The 19,013-nt window shown below is 38.0% G+C and overlaps 1 pseudogene; it reads left to right on the top strand.

Annotated features, from left to right (window-relative positions):
* Nucleotides 1–19,013, top strand: part of LOC149267507 (ribulose bisphosphate carboxylase/oxygenase activase 2, chloroplastic-like) — an 84,338-nt pseudogene that overhangs the window by 33,451 nt on the left and 31,874 nt on the right.

The raw sequence follows: 19,013 nt of genomic DNA, 5'->3' as shown, positions 1-19,013 counted from the left end.
TTCCTATTCAGCTTGTCATTTATTTGCAACAAAGAAAGACTAATAAAACGGTTATATACAATGTTGTGAGAAACTTGGCAGAGATTTAATCAATTGTAATGCTTTAGGAACCTGCCATTAACAGGTCCTCCAGCATACAGTGTTCCATCAATCTCTTGTAGAATGTAGGTGTTATTCCCATGGAAAGCAGAAATTTGATATGGCCCTTTCCACAAATTTTCAAATTTACCATGTTTCCCTTTCTCTTCAATTCTAGCTTCCCATTTCAAGACTTTATCGTGGATCTGGAATGTAACTTCTTTGATCTTTTTGTCAAATGCTCTCTTGATCCTGTTCTGGTTTTGTTGATGACTGTCAAACACCTCATTTCTTTTCTCTTGCAAAGCTATTAGCTGATTGATCCTTCGTTGTATAGCATTTGGTTCCTCTTCTAGTCCTTGAATCAACTTCATTACTGGTACTCCAAGGGATGTTGGAAATATAGCCTCTGCCCCATATACTAGCTCATATGGTGATGTTCCAATGGACCTCTTTGTGCAAATCCGGTCAGCCCACAAAGCATATCTCAGTTTCAAATGCCAAGCTTTTTTATTTTCTTGCAGCAGCTTCTTAATGATTCTCACAAGGCTCTTGTTTTATGACTCAGCCAAACCATTTCCCTGTGGATAATAAGCAGTGGAATGTCCAAGGGAGATGTGATACTGATGACAAAAATTAATCATCCTTTTGGACTTGAAAGCTTGAGCATTATCTGTAATGATCTTAATTGGGCAACCAAATCTTGATAGTATATTATTTTCTAAGAAAGAAATAATCACTGAATCATTTGCTTGCCTTGTGGGTATTGCTTCTATCCATTTTGTAAAGTAATCGGTGGCTGTGAGAATCCAGCGATGCTGTCCTGATGAAGGAGGATGGATTTCCCCTATAAAGTCTAATCCCCACTGCTGGAAAGGTGCTTCAACATAAATAGGAACCAAGGGCAGTGGCATAAGCTTTCTCTTTCCTTCAAACACTTGACATTCATGACATGTGGCTATCTTTTTATAGATATCTCTAAACATAGTTGGCCAAAAATAGCCAGCTCTCAAGACCTTGTTTGCAGTGGCTTTCCAATAGTGATGTCCTCCACAATCCCCTTTATGAAACTCATCAATTACTTTATTAGCTTCTTCTTCAATGAGGCAGTTTAATAATATTCCTCCTGCATCTTTCCAAAACAAATTTTGGTCATACACAAAATATCTGAGAGATTTCAATTTGGTAAACCGAGCTTTGGATTTTGAAAGATTATCAGGAGCTCTATTATGCTGCAAAACAAATGCTATATCCTTGTACCATTCTGAGATCAAGAATTTCTCATTTATTTGGACCAATTCCTCTTCATTTTCAGAAATTTCTGAGATTTCTGTGCTTAAATTAATATCAATACAGTCCAAATTTGACTGAGTCAACAATTGGGCTAGGCCTTGAGCCTTTACCAACTTTGTGGGTTTGATCTCAATGTCATACTCCAACAGTTTTGCTATCCACTTTCCCCTTTTTCCATCTGGATCAGCTTGTGTAAGAATATCTTTTATAACAGCATTTGGGACGTAGGCAACAATGTGAGAGTGCAAAACATAGATTCTGAAATCCTTAATTGCTTTCACCAATGCATAGGCTTGTTTCTCTAAGATATTATATTTCAATTCAACATTGGCTAATGTCTTGCTAAAGAAAGAAATGGGTTGTTCAGTACCTTGACTTCCTTTTTGCAGTAAAACTCCAGCAATTGTGTCTTCATAAGCGAATGTGAAGATAAGGAACTCCTTGGTAAAATCTGAGCTAATAAGTATTGGTGCTTGAGTAAGTGCCTTCTTGATCTCTTCAAATGATTTCTTTGCTTCAACTGTCCATTTAAAATCTGCTCCTTTCTTTAACATCTTTGTTATGTTCTTGACAACTTCAGCAAAATTAGGAATGAATCTTCTAACAAAGTTAACTTTCCCAAGAAATGATTGAATCTCCTTCTTACTCCTTGGTAGATCTAACTTTTGAATTGCACTAACTCTATTAGGATCAATCCTAATTCCTTCTTCAGAAATAATATGACCAAGCAGTTTGCCAGAAGTTAAAGCGAAAATACTTTTGGTTGGGTTTAGAGAAATACCAAACCTCCTACACTTCAGTAGGATCCTTTCAAGGTGCTTTAAGTGGTCTTCTTCCCTTTTTGAAAAAACTGTGATGTCATCAAGATAAACCACCACTGATTTGTCCTTTTCTTCAGCAAAAGCAATATCCATTGCTCTCTGGAAAGTGGCTCCCGCGTTCATGAGGCCAAATGGCATTTTTGCATACATGAATGTTCCCCATGGTGTAGTGAAGGCCGTTTTCTCCTGATCATCTGGGTGAACAAGAATCTGATTGTACCCTGAGAAACCATCAAGCATAGACATCCTTTGTGAACCAACAATGTTCTGCAGAATGAAATCCATTTTGGGGAGGGGGTAATTATCTTTCAATGAAGCTTTGTTTAAGTTTCTGAAGTCTATACAAATTCTAATCTCTCCATTCTTTTTTCTGACTGGTACCAAATTAGCAAGCCAATTTGAGAATCTGATTGGAACAATAATTTTAGCATCAAAGATCTTTTTCACTTCTTTTTCAATCAGTGGCATTAGAAGAGGATTAATTCTTCTTAACTTCTGCTTAAAAGGCTTTTCATTCTGCTTAATAGGAATGGTATGTTGTATGATTGAAGAGTCATATTGTTTCAAGTCAGCATAACTCCATGCAAAAACATCAATGAATCTTTTCATCATCTCAACATATTTAGTCTTCATATCAGCTGAAAGGAATTTTGAAATCTTGACTATCTTAGGCACAACCGAGTCTCCTAAATTAGCTTTCTACTTCTTCTTCATTAGCTTGTAGTCTTGGTGCTTTGAACACATCATTTTGATCAAATAATTTCTCAAGGGGAATGAGGCCTTTAGGAATTAAGTTGTTTTGTAATTGTAAGACTTCAGAACTTTCCTTTGACTCTATTAACATATTCTGCTGATCTATCTGATTGTGTTCAAACTCTTCTTTTAATTCAATGAAGTTCCTTACATGCTGATCATCCTCAAAAACTTGCCAATTTGTGATATTATCTGGTATGACTGGTCTATGGTGAACCTCCACTTCATAATTTTCAGAAGAGTGTTTAGGAATGATAAAGAGACTGGCAGAAACAGCAAGAGAATCTGCAATAGAGTTTTGATCTCTAGTTTTGATGCTAAAAGAATAGGATTGAAATTTTTCCAACATCTCCAACACTAAGTTTCTGTATGCTCTCATCCTTGTATCCTTAGTTTGATATGCACCTTCTACTTGTTTAATTACCAATTCAGAATCTCCACAAACAGCAATGTTTTTAGCTTTCAATTTTATCAAGGCTTCCAAACCTAAAATCAGAGATTCGTACTCAGCCATATTGTTGGTACAATCAAAGTTTAATTTGTATGAGAGAAACTTACTTTCTTCAGTTGGACTAGTGATCCAAATCCCAGCTCCTGCCCCTTCTTTTCCTACTGATCCATCAAAGTATAATAACCAGCAGCCCATGATGTCTCTTTCATCTCCTTGCTGACCTTCTTGACACTGATTTTCCGCAGGTTCATCTTGTGATTCTCTTCCAACTGATTCATTGAAAAGGATAGATGATCCAAGACCAGTATCACATGAATAAATAGGAAAATTCTGAGGCTTGTCTTTGCTGCTTACCATGTAGGCCATCCTTGTCTCGCGATACAACCTCCTTTGTTCACCAAACACTGGGATGGTAGCATATGTAAGATCCATCTGCATTGTGCCCTTGATTTTTGTTGCCCATGACCTTGAAAGAAGCATCCCAAACTTCGATGGAATGTCTGCAACAACAATGTCCATAACAATTGTTTTTGCTGGAATTTGCGTGAGCCCCACAACAACATCTTTTTTCAAACCAATGCATTGGACTCTTTTTGAATCAAAGGAAATAAATCTTTATATGGCCTAGTTACCTCTAACCCCAGTCTTTCCATGATTACCTTAGGCATGAGATTATGTGATGCCCCCGAATATAACATAGCATTATGTAGAGTCATATCATGAATGCTAATGCTTATGTAGAAAGGGGGAAACTCTTCATTTTGTTCATCCTCAAGTCTTGGACCCAAACAGATAACAGGATTATCTTCTTGTACATTTAGGATATTAGCCACTCCTGGTTGTGAATTAAGCATTTCAACAATTTTGCTTCTGTATTTGTCTACCTTGAGAATTTCATTAAAAGGGACTGATATCTTAATTTTTGCAATCTTGTTCTCAAGATTAAAAACAGAAGTAGTCTTGTCAAATTCTTTAGGAGGAGAAAGAATTTGAATATCCTTTTTGACAAGAGGAGAATCATCCTTACCTTCAACCACCTTTGAGTTTTCCTTTTTATCTTCAACTGTCCTTGAGGTATTCTTCTTGGGCTGTGCTTTGTTTGCTATAATAGGAACATCTCTATTCCTAAGATTGTACTACTTTTGCATCTCAAAGATAGTGTGCTGATAGCACTTTAAAAAATCTGAAGGCTCTTCTCCTGATTTTATCATACTGGACTCATCATGTTCCTCCTTAGTCAAGAAAATCCCTGACACTTCTTCATCAAAACAATGGATTGATTCCTCAGGGACTTCAGGCTCATCTTCTTCATCTACCAAATTTTGTTGGAAGGGAGGTCTCACTGGAGGATCTGATTGCTGATTTCTGTTGTCTCTTGGCCTTTGCTGATTCTGAGGTCTTCTGTACTGAGGGTTCCTGAATTGAGGTTCCTGCTGTGCTGGAGGAGCAGAAGCATTCCCAAGAGCTAGTCGGTCCATCAATTTTTCCATGGTTTTCATCATTGTTTCAAACTTGTCTTCTGGAGCAGAGGTAGAAGGTTTCTCTTCTTCCTTCAGCTTAGTCTTTGCCATCTTTGATTTCTTAGCAGCCATCATATTCACCTCCACCTTAATTGCATCATTTTGCATGTCAGCAAGAGAGGTAGACTCCCTTTCTCTGAGTAAAAGAGAGAAATATGAATCAAATGATTCAGCATATATCAATTGTGCCAAAGCTCCAGGAGGTTTCAAATGAGCTGGAATAGAATTGTATATTTTATTAAACCTCTTAGAGAAGTTTTGGACAGTTTCCTCTGGAGCTCTTCTAAGATTGTTGTATTCAGTAAGGGCTTGGACAGGGTTGGTTCTGTTTCCCCATTTCCTTAGAAAGCTATCTTCAAATTCTACCCAACTATGAATGCTTCCGGCTCTAAGGGCTTTAAACCATTTTCTGACTTCCCCAATGAAAGTTTGAGCAAACAATCTTAGTTTTACATCTTCATCTTCTTCCCTGTCAACAAAATCATTGAACCTATCCACATGTTCCTCTGCTGTAATATCTTCATCTCCTCCCCATGTTGGAATTCTGGCAGCATATTTGCTAGGAAGATCATGTAAAACAGCAGGGAGAGCTAGTGGAGCATACCTAGCAGGTATAGCCTAATGAATGGAGGAGCAGTGATAATAGGTATTGTATGACCGGTGGGACCAGAACTAGTGTGAGATAGTGTCTGAGGACTATTTGGGCTAGCAGAGGCAGAAGATAAAGTATTAGTACGAAAAGGACTATTTGGACTTTGCAAACCACTGACAAAGGAACTCCAATTTGGGAGGGGTAAACCAGTTTTGGATTTGAGCAAAACTTCAAAAGGATCAAGCTCTTTGAGTTGATTCAAATCTTCTTCTTCTAACAGTAATTCTGAAGTAACAACCTCCCAAAACTCTTCCTTATCATTTTGTGACACTAAGGATGAAGTATCAATGCCTCTTTTTTGTAAATCTAAAATAATTCCAATAAGTTCTTCTTCGTTCTCAGACCTCAAAAATACCTCATGAATTTTATCATCTACAATTTTATCTTCAAGACTTCTAGAAAATTCAGGGAACAAAGATTTCGAAAAAGATGAAGTACCTGGTATATCAGGAAATCTTTGCCTGCTCCTTGAGATGGTGTTTGGATTATCCACAGGAGTAGGTGGATCTGGGTCAGGATTACTCCTTGTATATCTTCCTCTCGAAGCCACCTTTTTAACTTTAAGATTGTATGGAGTCACCAAGGTAGAATGCAGCCTCGAAAACCTTCTGAGCTCCTGCTACTTTCAGAAGTTCAGCTTCATGATTTCGGGAATGAATAATCTTCAGGCTCCCAGCAGACGCACCAAAATGTTATCTCAAAATCAGATCCTGATAGGCTGTTGGTCAGGTTGACTCTAAGTAACTATTTCAACCTACTTTAGGCTGAGGCTTAGCCTCCTCAACCTGAGAGGGCTCTCTCTTGATGGATTAATGATTTTGATTAAAGATAAGATGGCTAACTCTTATAGAACAACTGTGAAAAATATGAATGGTGGAAACACATTAAACAAAACTATCCATTGGGCTTATGGAGTCAACAACACCTCAATATAACAATGAACTCAACCCTACATGGAAGTCAGGGCATTCAGCATTTAAACATTCAGAAAATAAACTCATATGGGACCACACAGTTTATAAATGTATACAGGAAGTCAGAGCACATTCAGTGAATTCTGAGTGATTATACATCCATACCGCTGTAAGAATTAAGAAAATGACAACATCACATATTCTGAACATAAAAAATCCTTCATGAATCCTGAGAAGTAAAGTCAAGCATGTATTACTGAAAATGAGTCTTACATAGGCCAAATACAAGCTTTTCCATAAAATTTTCCAACCCCGATTACATTGCTGTTTCAGCTATATATAGAGCTCTTATTCTAACTGATCGAGATTCCTCCTCAAGCATGAGGGGAATTCAAAAACTAATTCTATTACTGACAACTCTTAAACTCTAACTACTTAATAAATACAGCAAAGTGTTGACTGGAGTTTTTTAGAGATCTAAATCAACTATGATTCTAACTCCATATTACATGCATGATGGCTTTAATTAAGATGATTCCTTTCTATGACATCTGGTTCTCTTTCAGTTTGGCTGAGATGGGTGTTTAATGCTCCATGTTAACCTTGGATGTTGTATCTTCTTCACTGTCCAGAAAAATTAGGAGACTATCCTTGCTTCTCGGCTGTATGATCTTCGAATCTTCATAAGTCGGTTTTTTAATTGTTGTCCCTAAAAATATGACGGTGGCCACGTTTTGATGTGCTGTCCGCTGTTATGAAACCTGATTTGATGATGTGTCATCCACTGTTTCGAAAACAAAAATGAAAACGTATTCAAGCTGTCTGATACATGCTTCAATTTCCTTATGATATGACAAAATGCCACTTTTTTATTCAAACTATTTATTTCCACTTGTGCTAGTCTAATTGGCTATTGTAACTTCAGGTGTTCTCGTTGTATAAAACTGTCCTTCAAAATTTTCCCACTTCAACTTCAAAACTGCTTGATTTATGTTGAAATCATCACTTTCAGCAGTTTCGTAGCGCACTACGAAACTGCTGAGTTATTTAAAACAACTTGTTTTTAACCTGAGACCTTTATTAACCGAGTGCTTGATTGTCAAAAACTTCTTTAGACTTTCCAAAGGCCGAATAGGGATTTAGATTTTTTCAGAAAGATAAGGTCAAGCAAACTTATCAAAATTTTGAAATAGAAACTTACTTGAAATGAAAACTCATTTAGCAGGTCCTTTAAGCTGGCTTAGTTGTGCCTTCAGATCTTCAATTTGTTTCTTCATAACCTTATTCCCAGCTCTCAGTTGCATATTGATCCTTCTGATGTACTTGGCTTCTTTGATTGCTGGTACTGTCCAGGTGTGAAATTGTGAATGGCCATCAACCACTGAATTCACCTGGGCTTCTACAGTTGCATTCCCTTTCCATAGAGTTTTATAATAGTTTGCTTGTATGACTGCATGTCTTCTAGCAGCTTTCTTCAATTTGGCAATCTCATGCTTAGCTGATTCTAATTGGCTCTTCAGGTCTACTATATTATCTTCTTTAGATGTGATGACTGTTTTTCCTGTGTTTTTCTTTTGCCAACATTGTGTCCCTTCCCCTGTTTCCTCTGTTTTTGATAGTGCTTCCTGTACTTGCTAGAATCTCCTTGTCATAGGTCTTCTAGGTTTAAAAACAAACTCTTCAGCTGGCTCATCAAATTTAAGCCTTTTTGAGGCCTTGGCTTTCTTGGTGCTTTCTTGTTCTGATTGTATCAACTCAATTTGAACTGGTAGAGACTGCTCAAAGTCAGTAGCCTGTAATAAGGCATTTAAACTTCCCTTGGACACTGGACTTTCTTCGACTGCTACAGCTTTACCTTTTTCCTTATTCATCTGGCTTCTTGTTCTTATCCTTGAGACTACTTCAGATGTGCTTGTTTCAGGTACAGTCTTTTTACCATGAGCTTTTTCCTTAGTTGATTGCTGAGGTTGATCTTGGATGATGAGTGGCTTCACTTGTTTTCTTACTTGTGAATTTGGAACTCTTTTAGCTCTTGCTTCTGTTTGGAGCTCAGCTATTGTAAAATCTCTGGAACTATGATCCATAAACTGTGTGACAGAGCCTCTGCTTTAATCAAACAGCACATGCATTGGATCCCTGGAAACGGGAAGCGTATTAAAATATGGGAGTACCGCAATATGGGCAGCGACCCCATCATGGATGACTGTTCTCTAACCCTGCTAAAAGAGTGGATGGACAGTGCTGGAGTCAAAACACTATGGGATTTATCACAGTGGGAGAACAACATTTGGCAGCGCTGGAGAAACATTGAGGTGCCATCGCACTTGTCTAAAGACTATTCCAATCTCCTTAATCAATTAAAAGGCAAAGATCCTCTAAATATCAGCAAGGCAGATACACGAGGATGGGGATTGATCCCAGGTAAGTATACAGTCTCGCAGGGTTATAAGCAGCTCACTCAGCAACCGAACGCGCCGCCTGACCCGAGACCCTGGCAGGGGATTTGGTCCCATCCTACGATCCCCAAGATAGATGTTTTCTGTTGGCTTCTTGGTCATCACAGGATACTAACGGAAGACAGATTGCGCAAAAGAGGAGTCAATGGTCCCTCACACTGCTCACTGTGCCAAAACTATGAAGAATCAGCTGCCCATCTGATGCTTTCATGTAATTTTGCAACTGCTCTTTGGAAGGCGGTGTTAAGTCCCCTAAACGCTGACTTTAGCATGCCTAATCATTGCTCAGATTTGTTTGCTAATTGGTTACGCAGGTATCCTAGTGGCACTCAGAACCTGCAGATTAAAATCACCTGGCTCGCTCTGCCTAAAATCATCTGTTGGCACATTTGGTTGGAACGAAACAATAGGATTTTTAATGACAAAAAGAGTGACCCTAAAATGATCTGGATCAAAATAAAAAGCCACCTAAAGGACTGTATGGGAGATCAGATGGACAGAGAAGGCCTTAGTGATCAAGACGCAGCTTGGGGAGATTCCCTGGGCCTCCAATTCGTTGACAAAATCAGGCCTCCTCCTCCCCTAAAGCAATGGCAAATCCACCTCAATACTGAAGAACTCGATGAACTATGCAAAATAAAGGCAAAAAAAAAAATTGTTCTTTGACGGAGCCGCAAAGGGAAATCCCGGCAACTCTGGAGCAGGTGGGGTCATTAAAAATGCAGATGGCAGAATCGAATCTAGATATGCCTGGGGAGTGGGCTTCAACTCCAGCATCCAAGCTGAAGTCTTGGCTCTCCTTCAGGGACTCAAGATGCTCACCTCTCTGGACATCAAAGATGTAATCATCTTTGGAGACTCTCAGTCCATAATTAAGGTCATGGTGGATAAAACCTCTCCATCAGATTTAAGATTAGCAAGACTCCTGAGCAGAATTAGAGTTTTGATAAACACTTTCCAGAATCTGGAGTTCCTGCATGTTAAGAGAGAAAATAATAAAGAAGCCGATGCAGAAGCCAACAAAGCGGTGTTTCTCCCCCCTGGAACGCTCCTAAGAGATGGAGAGGAAAGCTGGGACCCCATCCCTTAAATCAGTCTGTTTAAAATGTTTTATTGTCTTTTAATGAAGCAGTTTGTTTGTATCAGCAGTCTAGGAAAGATAGATAAAGTTGCAAGAACTACAGCTAGTAAAAAACGCAAGCTCAGTGGAGGGAAAACCAACTGGATCCTGATAGAAGAGAAATCTGATCACTGTGCATCTCTATGTAAACTGAATTATGGCTTTCCAGCCAAGAATTAATACATAAACCTACTCGTTTCTGCCAAAAAAAAGAAGAAATAATCAAATATATTATTTGGCAAAAATTTAAATCTAATATATTATCATTTTGTATTATTTAACTCATATTTATTATTAAAAAGAGTTAAATTTAAACCATTACAATAGCAAATAAAGAACCAAAATAGCATCAAAATGTTATATCTTTATTACTAGAAAAAAAAAAAAATTTACTTGCCTCTTTAAGGGAGAACTTCCAATAGAGCAAATCCCCAACTACGCTTCACTTCACATGAAGGCTAATGTTACATTTCTTTATGCTCGTCTTTAGAGAGAAATTTCTAATTTAAATTGGTAAGAGTTGTTATAAATATAAAATTTAAATTGTTTGAAAATCTCCTAACCTTAGTAATAATTTAAATTTTATAAAATTAGAATTTTTTAAGTTATATTAAATCTAAATTAATTGCGTCTAATATGGGAGAGATGTTGTCACGTAACGTTACATTTAAAAATAGTAAAATAATAATTTAAACTAACAAATTAAAAATAATATTAACAAAAGAAATTAATGTCGACGATAATTACAATACTTCTATTAGCGCTTGAAATTTCACCTCAGGCTGAGAAAGGTAAACCTCAAGGCAACATCAAACCATTTAGCCTCGTAGCTAGCCCTACGGGGCAGGAGAAGGCTCTCTCCGGTCTATCTCGGTAAAATCTTCAATGGATGAGATGACCAATATGTTAACACTGATTTTAGGCTAGTAAACTGATCAGAAAGGTTGTTTTGGGGTTTTTAGGGTTTTTGGTGGCAAATTGAGGAGAGGGCAATTTTGGGTGCGGGGATTGGACACAGTTTCTGCAGGGGGTTCCTTGGGGCGAGGTAGGAAACAGTATTGATGCCTTTGATTGAGGTGAGTGGATGGAAAAGACCGGTGAGGAGCTAAGGAGAGCAAATAATACTTTGAATTCTCCTTAAACAGTAGAAAACATAGAAATTAAACAAATTTAAAAGCAGAGCATGGCAAGCATGAATTCTTACTTTAACACTTCATTTGTTTAATATGCAGCAGGAAAGAAAGGAGATGAATCACATAAACACACTTACAAGAACATTGAGAAACACACCATCAACACATGAGTCCACAAGAATCCCAAAGAGGACTGCAAAACCCTGGTCTTCCTTAGCCAAAAATTGCAAAGATACAGTGAAATAATACAATGATAGCTTCTCCCTCAAGAGTCCAAACATGAAAATGAGCAAGAAAGTACATAATATAGATGATCTAACCTCTTTCCCTGCCTCCATGGGTCGAGCTCACTATCCTAGGAGCTGTTTCAACCACTTCTAAACTAAGCACTACAAACTAGGCAGTCAAAACAACTTGCCTCTATAAACTTGGAAACCAATTCATACATTACATATTTACCCATTACATGAATGAATCTTCTAGAAGTGTTAAACAAGAGTAAAAGTGTCTTAGAGTTACAAAAATTACATCAAAGATAATCATCTTCAACCCCAAAAAGTCAAACTGAGTCAAATCTGCGTTTTCTGGGTTGTACAGTGCAATCTGGCAAAAAATTGTCTGACAGGTCGCACCCCCCTACCTGACGGGTCACGCCCCTTTGGAGTACTGTTTGGGGTACTTGTAGGTGGCCAAATTGAGAAAAAGTGGGCTTGTTGGAAAGGTATGTGAGTCTACTTTCCAACCCAACTGGAATTTTTGAATTTGGAGTTCATTTTCCCTGTCAAAAACCAATTCTCCCAAGACAGCTTTCTGCAGTTCAAAAAAGTGGCAGAAAGTCAAATTTTTCATGTATTTTGACCTTCTGGAGGCCCAAAACTCCATAAAAACTCAAGTCCATCCATGGGCATATGTAACTTTGCATAACAAATCAGGAAATGCTGAGTTTTTGTGAAAAGGAGCTGCCATGACAAAGGGTCTCACCGGGGGTGAGACCCGTTAAAGAGCCAAAACCTGTAAATTACCAAAAAATGCCAAAATTACCCAAAATTCTCAAAAAAATTTGGGATTTGAGTTGTGGCTAGGCTATTGAGTGCCATGATCTTTGAGTGAAGCCTCAGCCAAGATACGGAGTGGATTGGTCTTCTTCTTCCCTTTTAGGGCCTCGGACAACCGCCTTTGAAACATCTTCATTTTGGCCTTGCACACATGCATTCTTGCCCAATAATGGTTTTTCATGTTCCTCAGCAATATCTTCTCTTGGTTGGCCTTAGCCAACAGCCTTTCCAAGTGTGCGTCCTCCTGGATAAGCATAGACTCTCGGTCAGCAGGCAATGGGTCACCGGGTCTTCTACGGTTCAAGGTTCGGTCACTACAAATCCTCCATAGCTCATCAAGTGCTTTCTCCTCCTCCAACTGTTTGTTGCGCTGCTCCAGGTAGGTGATGGTCCATTGGGCACCCTCAAATCTCCTCTGAAAAGCATCATTTTCAGCTCTGAGATGCTGAATGATCTCCTTTGCCTCTCGGCTAGGAGAACTGGCCTCAAGATCAATCACCTCAGTGTCTGGAACTCCTGATGGACCCTCATCAATCATGGGCTGTTTGCCCCTCTCTGGTACCTGTGCTGGTGAAGAAAGCGAGGCCCCTTCCACTTGATGTGGAGATAACACTCGTTGAGCCGATGATGAAGGCGAGACCCCTTCCACCTGATGTGGAGATAGTACTCGCCGAGCTGCTGCAAACAAGGCCCTCTGGCCTCTCTGATAAGTGAGCTGAGATGAGGAACTAACATGTCTAGTGACAGGGATGTGATGCCGGTGTGATGGTCCTTCCTCCTCGTGAACAATCTCAGGATGTGGTGGTGGTGTTGTGCATGACATATACATCATCATACAATTTCATTTGCAAGGATGTTATGGGAGGTAGGGTTAGGGTTTAATTTTTTGATTTCTTAGGAAGAGGGGTAGGGTTTAGGGCTCTTAGCAATTGTGGAAGGGAAATTTAAATAAAAATGATAGGGAATATGGAATGGGAGGTGAAAAATAGGGAAGACAATGGATACCTCAAAACAGCATATAAAACCCTAGCAATTTGACAACTTCAAGCCAAAGCACAATGGAGACTTCTACTTGCAAATGGAGACCTCTACAAATATAATCATGATCTTCTTAAACTGTAACAAGCAACAATTTTTCATGATTTGAGGGCCTACCTTACAAAATTTGGCAATTTGTGGCTCCTTGGCAAGTTTACTGGCAAATTTCTGTGGAGAAATCCCCAACGGGTCGCGCGCCCCTGACGGGTCGCGCCAGTGTAATTTTTGCACTGGCAGAGGGTGCCTGACGGGTTGCGCGCCTCTCACGGGTCGCGCGCTTTTGCAGGAGGCTTTTGGAGAACTTCCCGGTGTTAGAATCAGGTGCAGGATAGCTCGTTAGAAAGGTCTTTGAGTCTAATTTCCAACCCAACTAGAATTTTTCAATTTGGAGTTGATTTTACCTGTCAAAAATCAAATCTCCCAAGACTGGTCAAAAAGTTCCAAATGAGGCTGCCTCAAGGAAGAGTGTTGTTGCAGTCAACTTTTGAATGTCTTCCTCAACCCCAAATTGAGCTCATGATAGCTCATTGGAAATCTCTTTGTGTCTAGTTATCATTTTACCCATCAAGAAAATCATTTGGCCAACCAAGCTAGCAGAAAACTTGATTTTCCCAAGGTCACTTCAGAGGTGTCTTTGATTCTCCTGAGGCAACTGTATTCTTGACATTTCTCTCAAACCATGACACCTGTGCAAATATTGAAGGAGGTGTTTCTTCTTTGGCATGTTGTGGACAAAAACCTCTCTCAGTTTCCCAAAATTCATCTTTTCTTGCTCTAAAACATCATTTGAGTGAAACTTGTCCCGATGTGTGAAACAAGGAATTTTGTCGAAATGAAGCGAAATGAAGGGGATAGGGGGCTTCTAAATTCTTGGGGAAATTTTTCGGAGTAGGGAGGGATGTTAGGAAGCAGGGGAAAGTGGAATCGCAGAAATTGAGTGAGGGGAAGGGGTCCAAAAGGGCAAAACACAGGCCAAACCTAGAAAATTGCCAGGTTGTAGCTAGAAACTAGGGTTTGTGCAAAAATGAGGAATTTGGCGGATCTAAGGGATGGGAAGTGTTTGATAAGGTACTTTAAGGATAGGGGAAGGTGTATGAACATCAGGAAACAAGTTTTTCCGGTGATTTGACCATCCAAGAGAAATTGCCTCCAAAACCCTAAGAGAGGGAAATGACCTTGCCTAGGCACAACTGAAGCATGAATAAGGTGTAACATGACCCAATGGAACCTAATATGATGATAGAAACCCTCTGAATGATGATAGGCTCAGCTGAATGATGACATGGACTGACATTTGGACAACTTTGAAAAGTGTGAAAGCAAACCCTAGACCTAATGCCTAGTGACCAAATTTTGCTTTGAAGACTCACTGAAATGACAAAATTTGACCTTGACACTTCAAAATCACTTTGTAAGAGCATATTTGATCACTGGAGGAAGGCTGGAAAGACTGACACTAACAACTTCAATTTACACCTTAATCTTATATAACTTTAAAAAGAGATATAAAGTAATGGAAAGTAAAGAAAAAAATATATCTCACAAGATTGCATCTTCTTCGTGTCCAATATATCACCCTGATCAGTGCAGGGAATTGAACCGATGACCTCACATGAAGGAGTGCCTTAATAGAGCGAACCAATGACTTCACATCAAAGAGTGCCTTAACATCTAAGACGTGGTGGACAAATATAATTTACTTTTTACTACAATAAAGAAATGTAATTTTTTCACATGGAAAGAAATAGTATTATTGATATTACATTATGTGTAATTCATTCTATGTTTCATTTTATTTAAAACAAAAATATATTTATAACAAAAAATATTTTACTGATAAGTAAAATATTTCAATGTCCATATTAAATAACATAATTTTATAGATACTTTATATGGAGAAAAGTAAAGTAATTTAAATTGAAAAAAATCTTATATTTTCACTTTGAAAAAGATTGAGAGAATTTTTATTCCATTAACAGTTGCTTTCTAATTCAATGTATGAGATATATTTGTAAAATTTTCAATGTTTAATATGAATTTGATATATAATAGTTTAGAAAATAATAATAATAAAAATAATTAAATGTATACATACACAAAAATTATGAGTGGGCATATTTTAACATTTTAATGGGGAGAACATGAATTATAAATAAAATATTTGAATGTCAACTACATATATATTATACCAACCTAGATCCATCTTAAATCTGGATCTACCAAGTTCCTAGAGGGATCAAATCTCTTTTCACTCCAAAAAATGTTTGCATCTCAGGCAATTTGATCTCTCTTGGTGCTTGGTAGATCCAGAGTTAAGATGGATCTAGGCTGCAGGTTATAGAAAATTGTGACCTGAGTTTTTTTTTTTTGGTTGATGAGTGGGTGAATCCTGAAATCACGCTTACCCTGTGGCTGAGAGGCCACGACTCAGGGGCATCTAAGCCGTCAAAGTCACCCAGGGATCACACCTGGCCTGAGCCGCACCAGCAGAAACCATGCTGGATTTTTGGTATCGGCGAGACTAGAACCGATGATCTTTGCTTACGAAGCGCCTTAACAACGTGCTCCTTCACCGACTGTTTTATATCTCTTTGATGTGACCTGAGTTTTTTTAATTTAACAATAGATTGAGTTTTATAAACCAATATTGAATTAGTTAAATTGTATTTTTGAATCATTTATTGTTAGTAATATTTTATATTAAAAATTGAATGAGTTTCACATTTCGTCTTATTAAGAGCTAACTAAATTATTTTACCTTTGATTATTTTTTCCGTGTCAATATTGAAATATTTTACTAATTAAGTTAGATTGAATATCAATGAACTACCTAAGCACTAGAAAAATATTTATCGTAATTTTACAATCATAGTTTCAACCATACTAAACTTTGTAATCTATAAAAATATCTTTGCAAAATTTTAAAGTAAGTCATTTTGCATGCAATTTCATATATAAAAGTTTGATATAAGTTCACCAATGCATCATCTATAATAAATATTATTTCATAAAAATAAACATCAAGATGATAACCATCTAACAATCATAAACATCATCTAAGATACACATTCGAATTCACTGCCATCATCTAATTATATACACCTCTAACACATATAAACGCCATTAGCTAGCACAGAAATCTAATAATATAGTCGGGCATCATCATCGTAATCACATCTAAAAAACACAAACATTGTAATCTAGCATCATCACCACACACATCCTCGAATTAATATAAATCTCATGTCAAATAGCTACTATCACATACACATCTATCTGCAAGCACATTAAATGAACATATCTAACATGACCTATATATATATATATATCTATATATATATATATATATATCTATATATATATATATATATATATAGATATATATATATATATATATATATATATATATATATATATATATATATATATATATATATATATATATATATATATATAACAACTCAAATAACTACATCAAGTCAAATACGTGCAATGAAATATTGAATAAAACAGATGTAATGCCAAGCTGGTCTGTAGTAGAAGACGATGAATGGTCAACTACTGCATGATCAAAGATTTTTGAACTCAGCTGAGGTGGATGAAGATGTGGTTGGTCTGCATGAGTAGAATACGGTGGATGGTTAACTATGTCTATGCCCTCGATGTAGTTTGGCGAACTCTAAGGTGGAGGAGGAGGTGGTTGGTCTGCTCTGTCAGGAGAAACATGAGGCACATCCTCTAGCTCTGGCATCTCACCATAAGGTGACTATGGAGGTGTACTTCCAAATGGATCATCGACACACTGATGGACATGATCTGATGGGGTGGTACTACCAGAAGCATCATGATTACCACCCTCATCACCATGATCATGATCATCAACACCCTCATTTGATGTATTTTTCATTGCAAGATGTTGGCTTGTATCCCTCATCGATATCAGTACCCTATTGGCTCTGATGATATGTCGCATAAAAGACATCATCTCGTGTGGACAGTCCCTGTATAGACCCACAAAACTAGGATTCGCAGTGATATCTCGATCCCTCGAAGGGCGAACTCCTGCATCAAACAAAACTTTGCCTAATCTGTGGCAGTAGTCCATCCGAACTCGCAGACCATCCCTACGACCTTGGCTACCCACACCCCCCTAAGGATGTGCCTCACCCTCTTAGGCCTCACCCATCTCTTCATCTCCTCCGACATCCAATGGGGGAGGAGGTATGTCCCCATGTCTACAAAATATGTAGTATGGAAATATAATTAGACAATTTCATTAAATAATTTAAAAAAACAAGTTAAAGAACATGCTAGAATAAATTTTATTCTAATTCATTAAAACAAGAAAATGAAACTAAATTAATTTAAAGAAAACATTAATATTACCTCTATCATCTAGAGGCTCAACTGTTGTGAAGAAGATGTTGGGACACCCTCTCCAATCAATCCCTGCGTATGGAAATGCCAACGTGACAAACACATGGTCATCCTCACTGGCCAATAGAGCTAAAGCCTCGTGAGAAATCTTGGTCAAATACTCTGATAGGCCCCTCTTGGGCATCATCTTCCCCCACATGCGCATCTGAACCTCAGTGATCAGCTTGTGAGGGCGACGATCAAATGCAAGCCTCATCTCTAGAAACCTATCAAAAAATAAACAAAAATTCTCGAAAGAGAAAGGGAAGGACTCCCTCCCATGTCTTAATGCATGAAATCTATCTAAAGCCATGCAAAATTGCCTCAAAAAAATGGCAGACCATCTGATGCAACGTGGCACCTGAATCAAAGAATCAACATAATACAAAAGAGGGAAACTAATGTGTTTCCCATCACTACTAGAGTGTGAAATGGTTGTGACTAATAATGAGAGGCACCTAACCTCCTTTATAGCAAAAGAAGAAATATTTAGTTGTTCACCATGAACCTGAAAATATGATGGACGGATCGCATGAGGCCCGACATATCTCTGAGTTTATGTAAGATGACTCTCAGTTGCAACACCATGGGGGACATCAGGGAACTAGGGAAAATCCCCCCTCTCCTGGATAGGCCAATGATAAATTATATGTCCTCCTCTATGGGCCTATACCATGCCCCGAGACAGACAGAGAAAGCCTACTCCTATGCACTCCATCGGCAGATCAGATGCACTAATAAGATAGAGTGTGCCTTCAGCGATGTAGCCTCCTCATAGTAGTTGAGGAGGCCTACATTCCTCAAGAGCGCTCAGGTCGCTGCACTAATAGTGCGAGGGTATAAATCTCTCTCCCTCTCTCTGGTCTTCCATGTTTGGACTGTATTGTATGGGTCCACCTACTACTCCTACCCTTGTTATTACTCCCTCTGTTGACATCTCTACTACATTATTGGCATATAAAATACATCAACCTCATACATCAAATACCATTTTTTTAATTAAATGACATATGTATTTATAAATATGGAAACATAACTTTCAATTAAAAAAAAATCACAAGTGTGCTTAAAACACAATCATGCACTGGTGTCGGTGCTCTTTCAACTATAACCACCCCAGTCTTGGTGCACACAAAAGTATGACACACTATTGTTATTTCACAAATTTAAATTTGATAGCAGTGCGGCACACTTGTGCACTGGTGCACACGTATAACGTTTTCGCATTGAGACGGAACATTCAGGTTATCAAACGCACTAATCTATATCAATATTTTTAAATATTATTTTTGCGGTGCGTTTAGTAAATATAA

Source organism: Pinus tabuliformis, chromosome 6 (genome assembly GCF_031772625.1).
Source record: "Pinus tabuliformis cultivar Carrire ecotype Pingquan chromosome 6, CPIR1, whole genome shotgun sequence".
NCBI classification, from domain to species: domain Eukaryota; kingdom Viridiplantae; phylum Streptophyta; class Pinopsida; order Pinales; family Pinaceae; genus Pinus; species Pinus tabuliformis.
This window is presented reverse-complemented; position numbering and strand designations above follow the sequence as displayed.